This window comes from Nematolebias whitei, chromosome 9 (genome assembly GCF_014905685.2).
Source record: "Nematolebias whitei isolate Nwh7 chromosome 9, NemWhi1, whole genome shotgun sequence".
Lineage (NCBI taxonomy): Eukaryota > Metazoa > Chordata > Actinopteri > Cyprinodontiformes > Rivulidae > Nematolebias > Nematolebias whitei.
This window is the reverse complement of record NC_056506.1, coordinates 36,569,956-36,585,648: the sequence shown is the minus strand read 5'-3', so window position 1 is coordinate 36,585,648 and position 15,693 is coordinate 36,569,956. Positions and strand designations below refer to the sequence as shown.

Here is a 15,693-nt window from a genome sequence, read left to right as displayed (position 1 = left end):
ACTGTAGTGAACCAGATGACCTCAAATATACCAGATGGACAGAGACTGTTATTTTCATTGATCTGAATAAGTCTGAACCATCTGATGAACTTTCTTTCTTGAATTAATCAAGCAGAAAAGACAATTCTTTATAATCATTACTGTCTTACAAATGTTTTGATAATCAAATTGTGTTAGTTCACTCAATGCTTTACAGGTTGAAAAGAACTACTAATTTTGCTTTTACATAAACAGTAAGTAATGATTTTTGTTCCTCATTCAGAGAAGAAATCACCTGAATATGCCTTTCTTGATTTTCTGTCTGAAATGAGCAAGCTGTCGTAAGTATGTGAAAGGTTGGTCTTCGGTCAACTAAAATGTTTACTGAAGAAGAAATGTCATGTTTAAACTTTTTCAGAAGATTACCAAGAGTAGACTCCAGAAAGTCTGCTGCTTCTGCAATAATCTTTTCTGTATGTTAAACAAGTTTCATTCTCTGACCTCGACTGTTGATAAACACCTTACGTCAAAAACACACCTCTTTCTGGTCCTTCCACGAATCAGAAAGCTCTAAACTGAACAGGAAGTAAACTCATTTAAAATGTGACAACTGCCCAGTTCAAGTTAGAATGAGAGCTGACAAGAGTATGAGAGTTCTGAGAGAATAGAGATTAGAGAATTATGAATTCCAGAGTCCAAGAGAATGAGAGTTCTGAGAGATGCAGCCGGTTATGAAGAGTTTGGAGTTATGAAGAACCAGGGACGTTTGGGATTATACTTCTGTTTGAACTAACCACGCACGACTCTCCGAGGATTTCTAGCTGTTCTGAACGGAGGCGCTGAAACAGTCTGAAGGACTCTTACTGAGCTGATCTATCGTCAAACCAGGTAAAGATTTCCTCTTCGACTCAAGTGTACCGTGGACGGGCTGAGGATCTGACGAAGCGTGCAATTTCTGGTTAAACAGATTAAACTTCCCTCACACAGTTCTCTGTAAGATAATCTCCTTTCACTCTAAAACCCACCTCTCTCTCATAAATCAGTACAGATATTTTAGAAATATCTTAAGCAAAGTCCTCAAATCACCGCCGAGTGATTTGAAGTTCATTTTCTGTGAAACTGTCTGTTATTATTTTCATATTTTGCCAAATTAATGTAAATGTTTGATGTTAAACTTTGATTCTGAAAATAAATGATTCCATTCATTTGATGGGTCAAAGATAAACAACGTCTCTCGTTACATTTCTGTTAAATTCAATGTAAAACATTTACAGTCAGAAAAATGAAGAACTCGTGAATATTGTATGCATATATAATTCATATATTTGTCATACAACAAGTGACACGTACCTCACGTGACTCACTACAATACTGTAGTAGTAGCAGGGCTTAATTTGTAAACCGATCAATGTCGGAACTCACACAGTTGGCGGGGTGGTGGCAGCGGCAGGGGGTGGGGGGTACTACCCCAGAAAACTTTGAATAAAGTGGATGTGGTTTGCTGCATTTTGGTGTATTTTAATGGTCTATTAAATGCTTTTACCTACATTTGTAAACACTCCACTTCTATCAAGCATGCCCTCCCTCTTACTTGATGGAACCGTCAAGTAAGTCGAGCTCGACTCTGTCCCTGCTTGTTGTTGTCCGACTCCACATGTGAACCTCTAGGTGCCTGCCTGCAGCTGTGAGCTCCTGCCCGCATAAAACTGCCTGGTTAGCTCGGCACTCACCCCCACAACTCTTTTAGGGGAAGAGATTTATTTAATGGTAGACGCAGAAATGCTACTTTAAAAGGCAGATTGCATGCTCATGGTTGTTGTGTTTGAAATGAGTGTTTATGTAATTATTTTCAGTTTACATATCCAATATAAGTTTTATTGGTTCAAGGCAGTCATATTTGCTCATAACTTTATTATTTGTATGCCTGGGAGTTACCAGATCTAAGCCGGATCTGAGCAAACGGCTACCGGAACGCAAGCTGTCAAAATAAGTTACCGGCTCAAATTAAGCCCTGGAGGACTAAACAAAACTATATAAAACTGTGTTTGAACTTATTTATTGCTCCTTTGTTTAGAATGCTCAGATGAACTCATCAAGGTTCATGTTCATGCATGCTCATCACGTTCATGCTTATGTTGTATATTGGCTCTACAAAGAAAGTGAACGTTGATGTACAATATTTCAGTTGCTAACAACAAGAAATGCCACTTCACTGGTTTTATTGGAGAAAAAAAAAACAAAATCAAAAAGCTCACAAACTTTAGTAAGATTCGCTTCTGAGAACCCAAATCATTACAAATTTTATGGCATGCGAGACAGTTGTTAGGCTATTTCTGTTTAGACCATAATGGTGGACATGACAACAGACGAGACAGATGATGCCATCCCTCTACCCATAGCTGATTTCCCTAATAAGGTTACAAAGGCTGCTGGCTGCGAAATGCATGCTGTCTTTGACTATTTCCTTACATCTGCAGCCATTATAGCATCAGACTGCCCAGTAAAGATGACTAACTCACTTAGAAGTCTGAACAGTCTAAAAGCAGATCCAGCACAGGCTTGGATCAAATCTGATATGGCAGTAATGTGTGCGCAGAAATCCTGAAACAAGACAGTGCTTTCCTGTAAATTGCATTAGTCTGTGAGCGTGTGTGTTTGAAATCAAAATATCTAATAAAAGCTTGTACAAAATATAGTTCTGCAGACAAATTTATGCCCTACTGTAGGCATTGATTACTTTAGGTCATGTCAGATCTGTTTCATTTTTTAATTAATTTGATAACAGTATTGTTGCACTGAAATAGTAGTAGCAAAAAAACATGATGAGGCTACCAGGTGCACGTGTTTATTCTCAGTCAGCCAAGTTAAGGAGTCCTGAAAATAATAATAAAAAAGGTTAAAAACAATCATCCATTATCTTTACCTGCTTCTTCTGTTTCGGGTCACAGGGGTCACTGGTGCCCATGTCCAGCTATTACTGTGTGAGAGGCAGGCTACACCCTGGACAGGTCTCCAGTCCATCACAGGGACACATAGAGACAAATGAGACAAACAACCATTCTCTCTCTCACTTACATCTAGGGACAATTTAGAGTTACCAGTCAGTCTAACATGCATGTTTTTGGTCTGTGGGAGGAAACCAGAGTACTCGACGAAAACCCACGCATGTACGGACAGAACATGCAAACTCAACCCAGAAAGATCCCAGTCGGGATTTGAACTGGTGATCTCGCTGAGAGGCAACAACTCTACCAACTGTGCCACCGTACCGCCTGGTTAAAAACATGAATATAATAACGTAAAAAACAATCCAAGCAGCTTTCTAATTAGGTTTTTGGTAGTGGAAAAAGTAAATGTTTGTATTGCATTTCTGACTAAATATAGAGTGAATATGAAAAACATTTAATTAAAGGCCTACCATTCATGAAAGGAATGCCCGCCACCTTTCATGTCAGAGCATTGCGAAACAACCGAGCTGCATCTGTTTTAGTCAATCCATGAAAATAAGGCCATGTGTGAGATGTGATTTTCAGTCAAACTGACTGAATTACAGTCATTTCTGTGTTGGTTAATACCAATTAGGTCTAGTGGCCATCTTGAATTGGACTACATGTTAATCAGTTCTAGATGTACATCCTATAATACCTTCTGAGAGTTTATTTTAAAATTCATTCACTAGTTCATGAGCTGTTTTTGGTAACAGAAAGACACCCACACAGATGTAATAATGATAGTGATATGTAATAATGGATACAGTTGTTTTCATTGACTCTTCAACCCTTTTCTCATTTGGGACACTTTGAAACTGAGAGTTCCTCCTTTAGAATTAAGCCCTGAATATGGAAAAACCTTAAATATCTTGTCAGGGGGATCCAAACTGGTTCAGGGTCAACATATTCATAGCCGTATGCCTCAGCACTGCAACCCGCTAAGAGGGAAAAGCTGGAAAATGTGCACATTATTAAGATAAAAGCAAAGAGGTTGAAAGAAGCAGTAGGATTCGGTAACAGAAAGCAAAAATGAAAAACCAAAAAGCAAAAACAACAACGACCTCGCAAAGTGCATTAGTATTTCAGTCGTTTAAAAGAATAACGACAGAACCTTTATCGACTGTGAAGGAGCAGATTGAGCATGTGCAGATCTGCAGTGACTTCCTGACGCCCTGGCAGAAAGGGCTGTAATTAAAACCTGTGTAAGAGTGCACACATGCACATAAACCCTCACCGTCTGTTCACTAGTGTGCTTTAAATGAACTTGACAAATAAAAGAACAGAGTGCAAAATGTGAAACAGGATGTCTGAAGAGATGTGGAGAGACAGAAAAAAGATATGAAAAGAGCAGCAGCAGCAGGGAGGCAAAGACAGAGAGGTACAGACAAAAAGAGGAGGTCAAAGATAAAACTTAGCTGTTGTTTGTTGATATTCTTTCATTTATTCTCCAAATAATAAGTGATTTTTTTATTTGATACATAAATACAAAAATCATACATCATCAAATACGACCCAGAAACTATTGAGATGTTTGAGATTGAATAAAAAAAACATTTTGGATTATAAAATGGTGTCCAATATAAAATCCCTCTGTTTATGTAGAAAATATAGGTTTTTTTACAACAATGAAGATATTTCAGGCTCAAACTGTTCTCAAAATTTAACGCTTGTACTTTAAATTGCAAAACTCTTCCTATGTCCATAATAATTAATTTTTAATTTAGTTTTTACTCAACATAATTTCAACCCAGAGAGATACACCCTCATGTTGTCACCCCGACTCAAACTTCATTAACGGAACAAGCATAGACTTGTATCCAATTAATGTTGGCTGCATACATGCTTGTTTTACACTAATTTGAGAAACAGTATCTCTTTTGTTTTACCTACACAAAACATTTACAGATTATCTTTGAGAAAAGAGAATTGCTTTGCTTCTATGTTAAAGAATATATCCTTGTTCCTATAATCAAGTAATTTAAGTAAATCAACTCATTCAAATCTATTTTACTAATGTGTTCACTTACAAAAGTGTTGTTTATAGTTTTTTTAATAGGAAAAAGTGATGAGAAAATTCAACCCACATTCAGTTTTTCAACTCAAGAGGTGATAATTGCTTCAGTGGTGATCAGTGAAGCTCATATCACACCTAACCGAAGGCTTCTTAAAAGCCAAGCCATATTTATATATTCCATATTTAGTGATTCTAATAACTCAAGCATGATAGACAAGTTTAGTGCAAGTTATTGGTGTGCCAAAATGATGCACAGTATTCATTCAACCTTTATTTATACATGCTAGTCTCATTGAGTCATGAGGACTCTTAAAAGAGAGACCTGTTTTAAACAAAGAACACAGATGAGGTACAGACAACAATAGACAATCATACAGTGTAAAAGCATATAAAATGAAAAGTAAATAATATAAAAATGAAATAAAAACAAGCTACATTATAAAGTGATGTAAAATACTAAAAACAGGAACCGTCTTCGTTGGTTTTTGCAGTTAACTTAACAGTTGCTTAAAATCCCTTAGAGAGGTCAAAGTCGACTTCAGATCTTTTTGTAATGTGTTCCAGGTTACAGGGGCAGAGTAATGCCCTTTTTGCACTGTCCCTAATCAGCCCCAACTCTGCTCAGCCCTGCACACCCCTACTCAGCCTGGCTCAGCTCAGCCTGGATTTGCACCTGCACTTTAGGACCGATTCTGGAGGCGTGTCCAGAATCCAAGTCCTGCTAATGACAGTTCTGCTATGAGTTACTCAAAGCAGTCTGCTCCTCAGATAAATAATATAAAATTATTATTTTTATACATGAATGTTTCTGTTCAGTGCCCTGAGACAACTTCTGTTGTGACTTGGTGCTGTATAAATAAACTGAACTGAATTAAATCTGATTAACCAGATTCTACAAAAACATTTCTATTTAAATCTAACAAAGTTAAGTCTGGTCCTCTGGAGTTCAAAAAACAAAAACAAAATGTAGAAACGTTTTGTCTTTCATCCGAAAGACTTCTTAAGTCTAAGGTGCTTCAGCTCATAGCTATTTATATAGGACTGAGCTGAATACAGCACCTCAGACTGAAGTTTTTCAGATGAAAGAAGAAACTTTTCTATATTTTTGTTTGTTTGTTTTTGAACGTCCAGAGGACCAGACTTAACTTTTTTAGATTTTTCTGCCTGGATTATTGAGCATGCATCAGGATATCTATATTTAAAATTCTATATTTTTCTTCATCATTTGATGTATTTGCACTCATTGTGGTTTTGTTTCTTGTATACAGATCATTTTTTTCTTGTATACAGATTATTTTGAGCTTTGAATTAAAGTTTAGCTTTGATTTAAAGCTTTAATTTAAAGTGTAATGCTTGTTTTGAGAAAGAACCATCAAGTGTTGGAGGAAATGGATTCACCGAACAAATGTCTTAAACCATTAAATGAAACTCATTGTTTATAAGTCTGTTAAAAAAGATGAACATGTAATAGTTTATGGGTCCAAAAAGTGAAGGCAAAAACATATTATTGTGGGATTCCAGTGTTTTCTCCTCTGCAGTTCTCTCTGTGACAAGCAGGCACCAATTGGAAACAGCTGAGATCAATCCAGTAGACAAGCTCCAGGAGAATTTAAGCCTGTTGAAGAGTTCCTTCCGATGCTGGAACATTACACACCAACTGGTATGGTAACAGCCCCCTGGTATCTCTAAGTTTTGCATCTTTGACATACTAGTTTTCCTTGTGTCCTAGCCACTGTTTTCCTGAGAACCAAACCCTGGACTTACCTGTGTTTCCTCTGAGTTCCCAAGCTGTTTTGTCACCACGGAACCAGTTGCCACATGCCTGCCTTCAACTTACCTGAAGATCCACTTGCACCTCCTACCTGCCTGGAATCTTCTACGTAGAGAAAACCTGAAGAAGATTGTAAGGAATATCTCTCAGTTATCTGGATCCATATTACCTTGAAATATACTTATTTCCCTTTTCAGACCCTACCCAATGCCTCCTGTATATGTCTTCCTAGGTAATCACTTGTAAATAAACTTCACTTGCCTTTGTATCCTGGGTTTGTGCCCTATTCCTTCTCAGTACCTTGCTTTGGTGTCTAAACATTGAAATCATAATAATTATCATGGAAATATGAATTAATTTTAAATATGTGTAAGTGGATATAGTCAGTCAGAACAATGTTAAAAGCTCAAAAGGCTTTACAATGACAGACTAAACCAACTGGTGGTGTTATTTCATCCATCCATCCATCCATCCATCCATCCATTATCTTTTACCCGCTTCTTCCATTTTTGGGTCACAGGGGTCGCAGGTGCCCATGTCCGGCAATCACTGTGCAAGGGGCGGGGTACATCCTGGACGGGTCGCAAGTCCATCACTGGGCCACATAGAGACAAACAACTATTCACTCTCTCACTCACACCTAAGGACAATTTAGAGTTACCAATCAGCCTAACACGCATGTTTTTGGTCTGTGGGAGGAAACCAGAGTACCCGGCGGAAACCCATGCATGCACAGAGAGAACATGCAAACTCCACCCAGAAAGGCCCCCGGACAGGGATTTGAACCAGGGACCTGCTCGCTGAGAGGCAGCAGCTCTACCAGTTGCGCCACCATGCTGCCCCTGGAGGTGTTATAAGTATGTAAATTTGTTTTACAGTGTCTCTATATGTGACTCAGCATATCAAATCAAATATTAGGTCACATTTTGTTGAAAAAAACTGCATGTTTGCAGATTCCTGGCTTTTTAAGTTACATTGTAATACATAGATCATGATGATATCATGAGCAGTTCCAGAGATGTGGATTGATTTGGCTTGCAAAACAGGACACTTTTTGAACAGAGTTTTTAGAAAACAAGCTTTAACTAGGTTTTAAAAATTTGTAAGTTATGTGCAGATCAACAAATCAGCTCATATCTCTGGAATCGCTCAGGATATCAGAATGATCTAGGTATTAAAATGTAGCCTAAAACCCCTGGTTTGATGTGACAGTCATATTATAAAACTTATTTTAACCATAGAAGGCTTCCGGAGTTAATCAAAAAGTTATCAGGAATACATTTTGATTTTCATCATGGCTTGCCATTATTTGATGACGGGGATAATTCTAGGATCTGACCTTTAGGGGTGCTTAGGCCCCAGTACTGACAATGGCTCTTGGCTGAACAACGCAACCCATGGTGTGGTTTGTGAGAAGTACAAAAGCTTATGGCACCTGGTATTCCCAGGAGGTCTCCCATCCAAGTACTAACCAGGCCTGACCCTGCTTAGCTTCTGAGATCAGACGAGACTGGACATGTTCAAGGTGGTATGGCTGTAAACGAGGAGCTCAGTCACAAATAGGACTTTTAAAGGATCGTAGCAAACGAAGAGTAAACTTGTGCAACCAGAAGTTGAAACATATATCTACATCCAAAAACACACAACAAAAAGCACAACTAGCTTTAAGCATTAACCTTTAATTTAACCATTAAGTATACAATGTAATTACGACAGAAATGATGGATTTATTTTCAGTTACCTTTGTACAGCCAAACATGCGGTACTTCCTGTTTATCACTGTTGTATTCAGCAGATCATGAGGTCGGCTGCCGGCCTTTATCTTTATCTTTTACATTTTTCCAGACTCTAATTAGGTTTTGGAAATTGAATAAACTGTATTCCAACCACTAAACACTCAAGGTAACGTTTGTCTAAATTGTACAGTATGTTCCCCACTGAAAATGTTTAACCATTTTTTTTTCTGATGATTTTTCACAAGGGCAGCACGGTGGCGCAACTGGTAGAGCTGCTGCCTCTCAGCAAGCAGGTCCTTGGTTCAAACCCCGGTCCAGGGGCCTTTCTGGGTGGAGTTTGCATGTTCTCTCCGTGCATGCGTGGGTTTTCTCCGGGTACTCCTGTTTCCTCCCACAGACCAAAAACATGCATGTTAGGCTGATTGGTAACTCTAAATTGTCCCTTGGTTTGAGTGAGTGAGTGAATGTTTGTTTGTCTCGTTTGTCTCTATGTGGCCCTGTGATGGACTTGCGACCCATCCAGGGTGTACCCCGCCCCTCGCACAGTGATTGTTGGACATGGGCACCAGCAACCCCCGTGACCCAAAATGGAATAAGCGGGTAAAGATAATGGATGGATGGATGGATGGATGGATGGATGGATGGATTTTTCACAAAATCCATAAGACTGCAAAGCGTTGATAATGCAAAACCCCGACAATGCTGTAAGATAAAAAAGTGGGTGCAGTTCCTGCAGGTAAGGGGCGTTTCACTTCGGGACAAATTGAGGTCGTCCATTGGTCAGTTGCTGACAAGCGTACTGGATTGATCGACGAGTGGCGTGGAGGATTCGATTCGTGCAAAAAAAAAATAAAAAAAATCATACATTTTAATGGCTCATTTAAGAGTGTCATCAGCTTCCAGCAGTGTTTTATAAACGATTGGTAAGGCTTTATAAAATGTTTACAAACTCATGAATAGCCTAAATTCATTTTAAATAGGTACTTATTTTGAATTAGTATTGAATAAAGTAGCATTTACTCAGCAGAGCCACATTATAAGACGCCATGTTTTCAGTCATTGAATGCAATTTTGACCAAAAGTTATAACGTATTTCTTCATCTAACCATCAGTCATAGCAGACTTGAATCAAGAAGACTACTACGTGATCAGAAGAATGCAATGACACAAAACTAAAAATTCATAGCAGGGATGGCTGAACAGGAATTCAAACATAGCAAAGTAAATCAAGAACAAAAAGAAGAAAACAAGAAAAAAGGAAAACCCACTCCACAGAGGAGAGCAAATCTTTTTGCTTTAGGCCCATGAGTGCTGTAAGCATCGACTTACAGTCCCACTGCTCAAATGAAGACGCAGTTAGCAAGAAAAAAGTAATTAGGCTTATTGAATGCTCTATTAAAATGTTTCACTTTAAGCAGAAATTAAGTCAAAGTTGACCAGTGGTTCATTCTTAAAACATTACTCTTTCTGTTCTCTCTCTTTGGGCCTTTCATTCTTTTATTTTCAGATTTGCAGACAGTACCGCTTTTGCTTAAGTGTTGTTTTCTCCTAACAGCTAATTAAAGGGGCAATAAACTCTGATCTCCACTAACAATGAGGCTTAAACCCCCACCCACACACTCCCATCCCTAGGTGTGAAGACAATTAGTTTATGGAGAATTCAATTTAATTTGGCTTTGCTCAGTCTTATCAAGACATTTCAGAGGCTGCTTTCCAACCTGAAAGACAGTATGCTAGACAAAGATGTGCCATAATTGCAGCGTGACACAACAACTTCTATTTTCCCCGGTCTCCTGCTGACTACATCAAAACAAAGGCAGGACACAAAGCTGCTATGTATAATTGGCGTTGCGTACTTTCTAGGTAGCACAGCTCAGTCTATGAGCCTACAGGAAAAACAACTGCCGCATGACATTACTCACAGGTGCCTAAGGATACGACATTCAGATACGACAGTGTTTTTGACTACACGGCCATGACAACAAATAAAAACTAAGAGAGAACGAATCTAATGAGAATGTGGTGCTGCAGGGGAGAATGTAAAGAAAAAACTGCTGAAAGAGGGAAAGAAGCAAATATGATAGAGTGGAGAGAGAAAGACACTGTGAAGTATCAGAAATTATTAGTCTGAGACTCAAGTGTGAGCACTGAAAAATATTGTGAAACAGACCTGGGTAAGAAGGGCAAGTCACTTAAACACATCTGATTTATGGGCACATGCACAGCTGAAATTATATGTTGTTAATAAAACACTGCCTGGTTTGATACAAAGCATCTTGGTGTGCTAATGTTGCGAAGATGAACAAAGGTAGAAACTCAGAAACTCTGATTCTGGTGAATCTGATGAGTCAGCATAAGCCTAAGAAAACTGAGGAGGATGAGTGGGTGGAGCTGGAACAGAAAATGAAAACAATTCACCGTTGAAAAATATCTGTTATCTGCATTTGAAAATCCCTGCTGTGTCCAACTATTACATGTAATGAGGCATGCCATGTTATACTCTGTGACACAAGGTATAAAAGTACAGGGATTTATTTATTTATTAACCTTTATTTAACCAGGCAAATCCCATTGAGATCATAGATCTATTTTGCAAGTGAGGCCTGGGCCTGAAGGCAGCATAACATGCATGTTTTTGGGATCACCACACATCCCTGACTGAATCTTAACTCTGAGGTCCAAGATACAAGACGTGTTTTTACGCTGCAAGAAATTTGCACAAAAGCAGGTCAAATATACTGGTAGCTATCTTTCAAATATCTGAGTTAAATTTATTAAGTAAAGAAATTCACCCATTTGTGATTGCTACTAAAAGTTAATGGCATCTACACTAGTGAAGGAATAACTAAAAATGAAAATACAAACCAAAACTCCAAAACAATAAGGACATTTTGTAAAAGGTAAAAAACAGAATCCAATGATTTTCAAATACATGTATCTAAACCCTTGTTCATGTTTATTAGCAATGAAATATAGCAAGTCAAATATTTTAACTAAAGAATTGTACAACCATTAGGAGAAAATTAAGGTGCTTGTGAATTTATGGCAGCAAAATACAAAAAAATGGGACAAGGGCAACAAAATGGTGTAAAATAAGATGAACAAATACATAATAGTTTATTTGGCAGCAGGTCAATAATAGGATTAGGGATATTTTTTAGAGAAGCTGAATCTCAAGACACATTTAATATTCCTGCAAGTAACAGATACCTGCAGATTAGACACCATTTATCACAACATACAGATTGGGAAAACATTATAAAGGAACCCACAAACATAGAAAACACTTAACTACTTTAATAGAAAACTGGAACATTGACAAAACAGGACTCAGAACAAACTATTTATGGATATATCAGAAAATACTCTTTACATTAAACAACAATGGGAAATGGAACTAAATGTCATTTTGGATGCTGATTTTTGGTAAAATATTTTTTTTTGGTTGCTACAGGGGAATTGGGAGCCAACTCTGGAAAGAGTTTGATTGGAAATGCAAAATTGTTTTTTTTTTAACTCCATTTAAAACTTTTCTTTCTGGGAGTGGCAATAATGGTGACTGTTGGAGAAAGTGTGGTCTTGTGGGTGAACACACCCACACATTTTTGGATTGCCCTTGGGTGCAGGACTTCTGGAAAGGTGTCAGGGATGTGTTGGAAAGATTATTGAAGATACAAAACCCTTTTGACCCTGTCATCTTTTTACTTGATGCGTTCCCTGATCATCTTACCCATGACCAAAGCTCTCTGATACATATTGTCCTCATGACACCAAGAAAAATGATCACGGTAAATTGGATGAAACCTGACCCACCAACTCCTGATCAGTGGATTCCAAAAATAAGACGTGTACATAATGGAACAACCAACTAAATTTAAAATTCAGAGCTTTGAAAGACTATGGGGATCTATTGATAACTTTCTAAAATAAAGCTCTTGTTGTTTTTGTTTTAATTTAGTCCTGTACAATGACAAATACATATCGTATTTTTGTTTCTGCTGTAGAAGAGACGGCCTAGTCTCAAGACTAAATAGCTTGTATGTAATTTGCCTTGTTCTTGTTTGGCAATAAAAGTTCAAAAAGAGAAGCTGAATCTGTCAGAAGTAAAGATAAGCAGAGATTCACCAGTCTGCAAAAATAATGTGTCTAAAGGTAGTGGAACAAGTTTAGAATAATGTTCAAGGAAATTTAGAAGTTTTTTTAAAATATCCCATAATCTTCAATTTATATCATTGAACATTTTCAAAATCTGACAAAATCTCTCTGCTTGTCCAAAAATCAATATGGGATACCCTTCATCTTCAGGCCCTCAGGCAGCACAGCATTAAAAACAGTTCTGATTCTGTTCTGGACATCACTGCATGGTGTCATCCTATTAAATTCAATTCAATTCAGTTCAGTTTATTTACATAGTACCAAGTCAGAACAGAAGTCAGCTCAGGGCACTGAACAGAAACATTCACATATAAAAATAAGTTAAAAGAAACATCTGAGGAGCAGATTGATTTGAGTTTGAGTTTCTTTGTTGAAATCAGGTTTCTCTTGTAAATGAGTCCTCGAGGCTCAATTGGATTTACTTGTCTAAATAAATGTTGATAGAAAAGTTTAACTCCATCACAGAACTCTCATCTTGAGCAAGCCTGAAGGCGACAGTGGAAAGGAAAAACTCCCTCATGAAGAAGAAACCTTTAGCAGAGGTAGTATAATTATAAACACACTTTTCAAAATTACTTTTATTCCCTCTAAAAACAGCAACATTTCTTAAGGAAAACATTTTACATGTTTACAATGTTTATTTTATTTGTTTTGTGTGTGTGTGTGTGTGTGTGTGTGTGTGTGTGTGTGTGTGTGTGTGTGTGTGTGTGACTAAATAATGACTTTCTTAGATTTGAAAATCATTGCAATCTTTACTTTGTATACAACACCCCAACATTTTTGTAACTGGGTATGTAAAATGAATATTACAGTTTAAAGCAAATATTCTATATTTGCACATAACCAAGTTATGTTTATATTCAGCTATAGTATTTTTGAACTGTGACACCCCTGAGCCTCAACATGTCAACTGTGTGTTGTTAGAGCACTCGGCATTAGGTACAGGGAAATATTAAGTCTTGAACAAACTGTGTCTTCTGTCACTCCAAATCACACTCAATATTAAACCTTACTTGTTTACTTTCTGGTCTCTTACTTTATTCTACATTATAAATCACTGTTTGTTGTGCAGTACAATGGTGGGGGGGGGGGGGGTTTCGCAGATAATCAACAATGGCTGATTAGTTTCTGGAGGAAAATAAGTTGTGGAGTGCTCTCAGTGATGGGTTACTGTCGATTAGTCTCACTGAGCGAGTAAATGAAGAAGCACAGCAGAAGGATCTGAAAGAAGTCAAGTGAAAGTGGAGTGGATGGAAAAGAACAACAAAGAGAAAAGAGAAGAGGCTGGGGAGGGAGGAGGTGATATCTCCATTAACAGAAAGCACCATGAAGCGACAGGAGCTGCAGCGAGGAAAAAAAGGTGGCAGTGTGACTGACTGGATTAAATTAGAAACGGTTCCACTCTGTAGATCTGGGACGTTTGTGACACTCAGCCAAGATAAACAGAATACAAGCATTTCAAAATGTTCAACACACTTTCAATGGAAATTTAAAAACTGTGACCAGCTGTAAGTGAATGACCCCTCCATGTGTTTGAAACTAGTTTAGGATTTTCAGTTATTTTTAAAGCCTCTTCATAACTGAGAGGGACATAACTTGTTAAACGATAATAATATGAACGCTTGAACAAACTAAAATGTTGAGTACAAGTGACATTTGTCATCCCTTTATAGATTATAATAGTGTGTTATAATTAGAACACTAATCAAAAACCAGTTTTCCTTAATGAAAATAATTAATTATGACAAAAAATACACTGCCTGGCAAAAAAAAAAAAGTTGCCACCTGGATTTAACCAAGCATGTACGTAGGTACGAGCTTCCTACTGGATAATTACTGCATGGATGATTATCTTTCAGCTGGCAACAAGTTATTTAACCCCAACTGGTGCAATGAGTTGCTTCTCATTTCTTAAACAACCAGGTCGAAAGACTCATCGCGTGGTCGTGGAAAAGATGTCAGTCTGTTTGAGAAGGGTCAAATCATTGGCATCAAGCAGAGAAAACATCTAAGGAGATTACAGAAACCACTAGAATTGGGTTAAGAACTGTCCAACGCATTATTAAAAACTGGAAGGATAGTGGGGACCCATCGTCTTCGAGGAAGAAATGTGGCCGGAAAAAAATCCTGAATGATCGTGATGAACGATCACGTAAACGTTTGGTGAAATCATATTGAAGAAAAACAACAGTAGCCCTCAGGGCTATGTTTAATAGTGAAAGTAAGAACATTTCCACACGGACAGTGCGAAGGAAATTCAAGGGATTAAGACTGAACAGCTGTGTAGCCTTAAGAAAACCACTAATCAGTGAGGCTAACCTGAAAAAAAGACTTCAGTTTGCTAGGGAGCATGAAGATTGGACTCTGGAGCAATGGAAGAAGGTCATGTGGTCTGATGAGTCCAGATTTACCCCGTTACAGAGCAATGGGCGCATCAGGGTAAAAAGAGAGGCAGGTGAAGTGATGCACCCATCATGCCTAGTGCCTAGTCATCAATGCAAAATCTTAGTGAAAAATTAATACAACACTGGATGGAAATAGATCTTGTGACATTGCAGAAGCTTATTGAAACAATGTCACAGTGAATGCATGATGTAATCAAAGCTAAAAGTGCTCCAAAGAAATATTAGTGCAACTTTTTTTTTTTTTGGTGGCGACTTTTTGTTTGGCCAGGCAGTGTACATCTTAGATGAAAGGCCTACCGTTTCTTGCAGGAATGCACGTCACCTACCTCCTTTAATGACCGAGTTTTAAACTGATATTTTATTATGTTAAGAAATGACAGAGTTTAAGTCATTTTGGTCAAACCTTGAAAATAACATTCTGCATAATCTCATGCAATATCGCAAAATATCATGCTCCAAATATGCGTCAGCTACTACCTCATCAAATTTTTGTATGATAGTTGTCAAATTGACCAAGTTATCAATATTTTTGCGTTGAATTATGATATGCTGTGATGGAAACCTTGAATTGTATCAGTTTCATAAGGTCATATTTTGCGAACAGACACACACACACACACACACACACACACACACACACACA

At 37.8% G+C, this 15,693-nt stretch overlaps 1 protein-coding gene and 1 pseudogene across 1 annotated transcript in view; both read right to left on the bottom strand.

Annotated features, from left to right (window-relative positions):
- The window catches only part of clstn2a (calsyntenin 2a), a 139,798-nt gene that overhangs the window by 109,107 nt on the left and 14,998 nt on the right, over positions 1-15,693 (bottom strand). The gene's annotated exons all lie outside the window — the stretch shown is intronic.
- Positions 8,178-8,296, bottom strand: LOC119415312 (annotated as a pseudogene).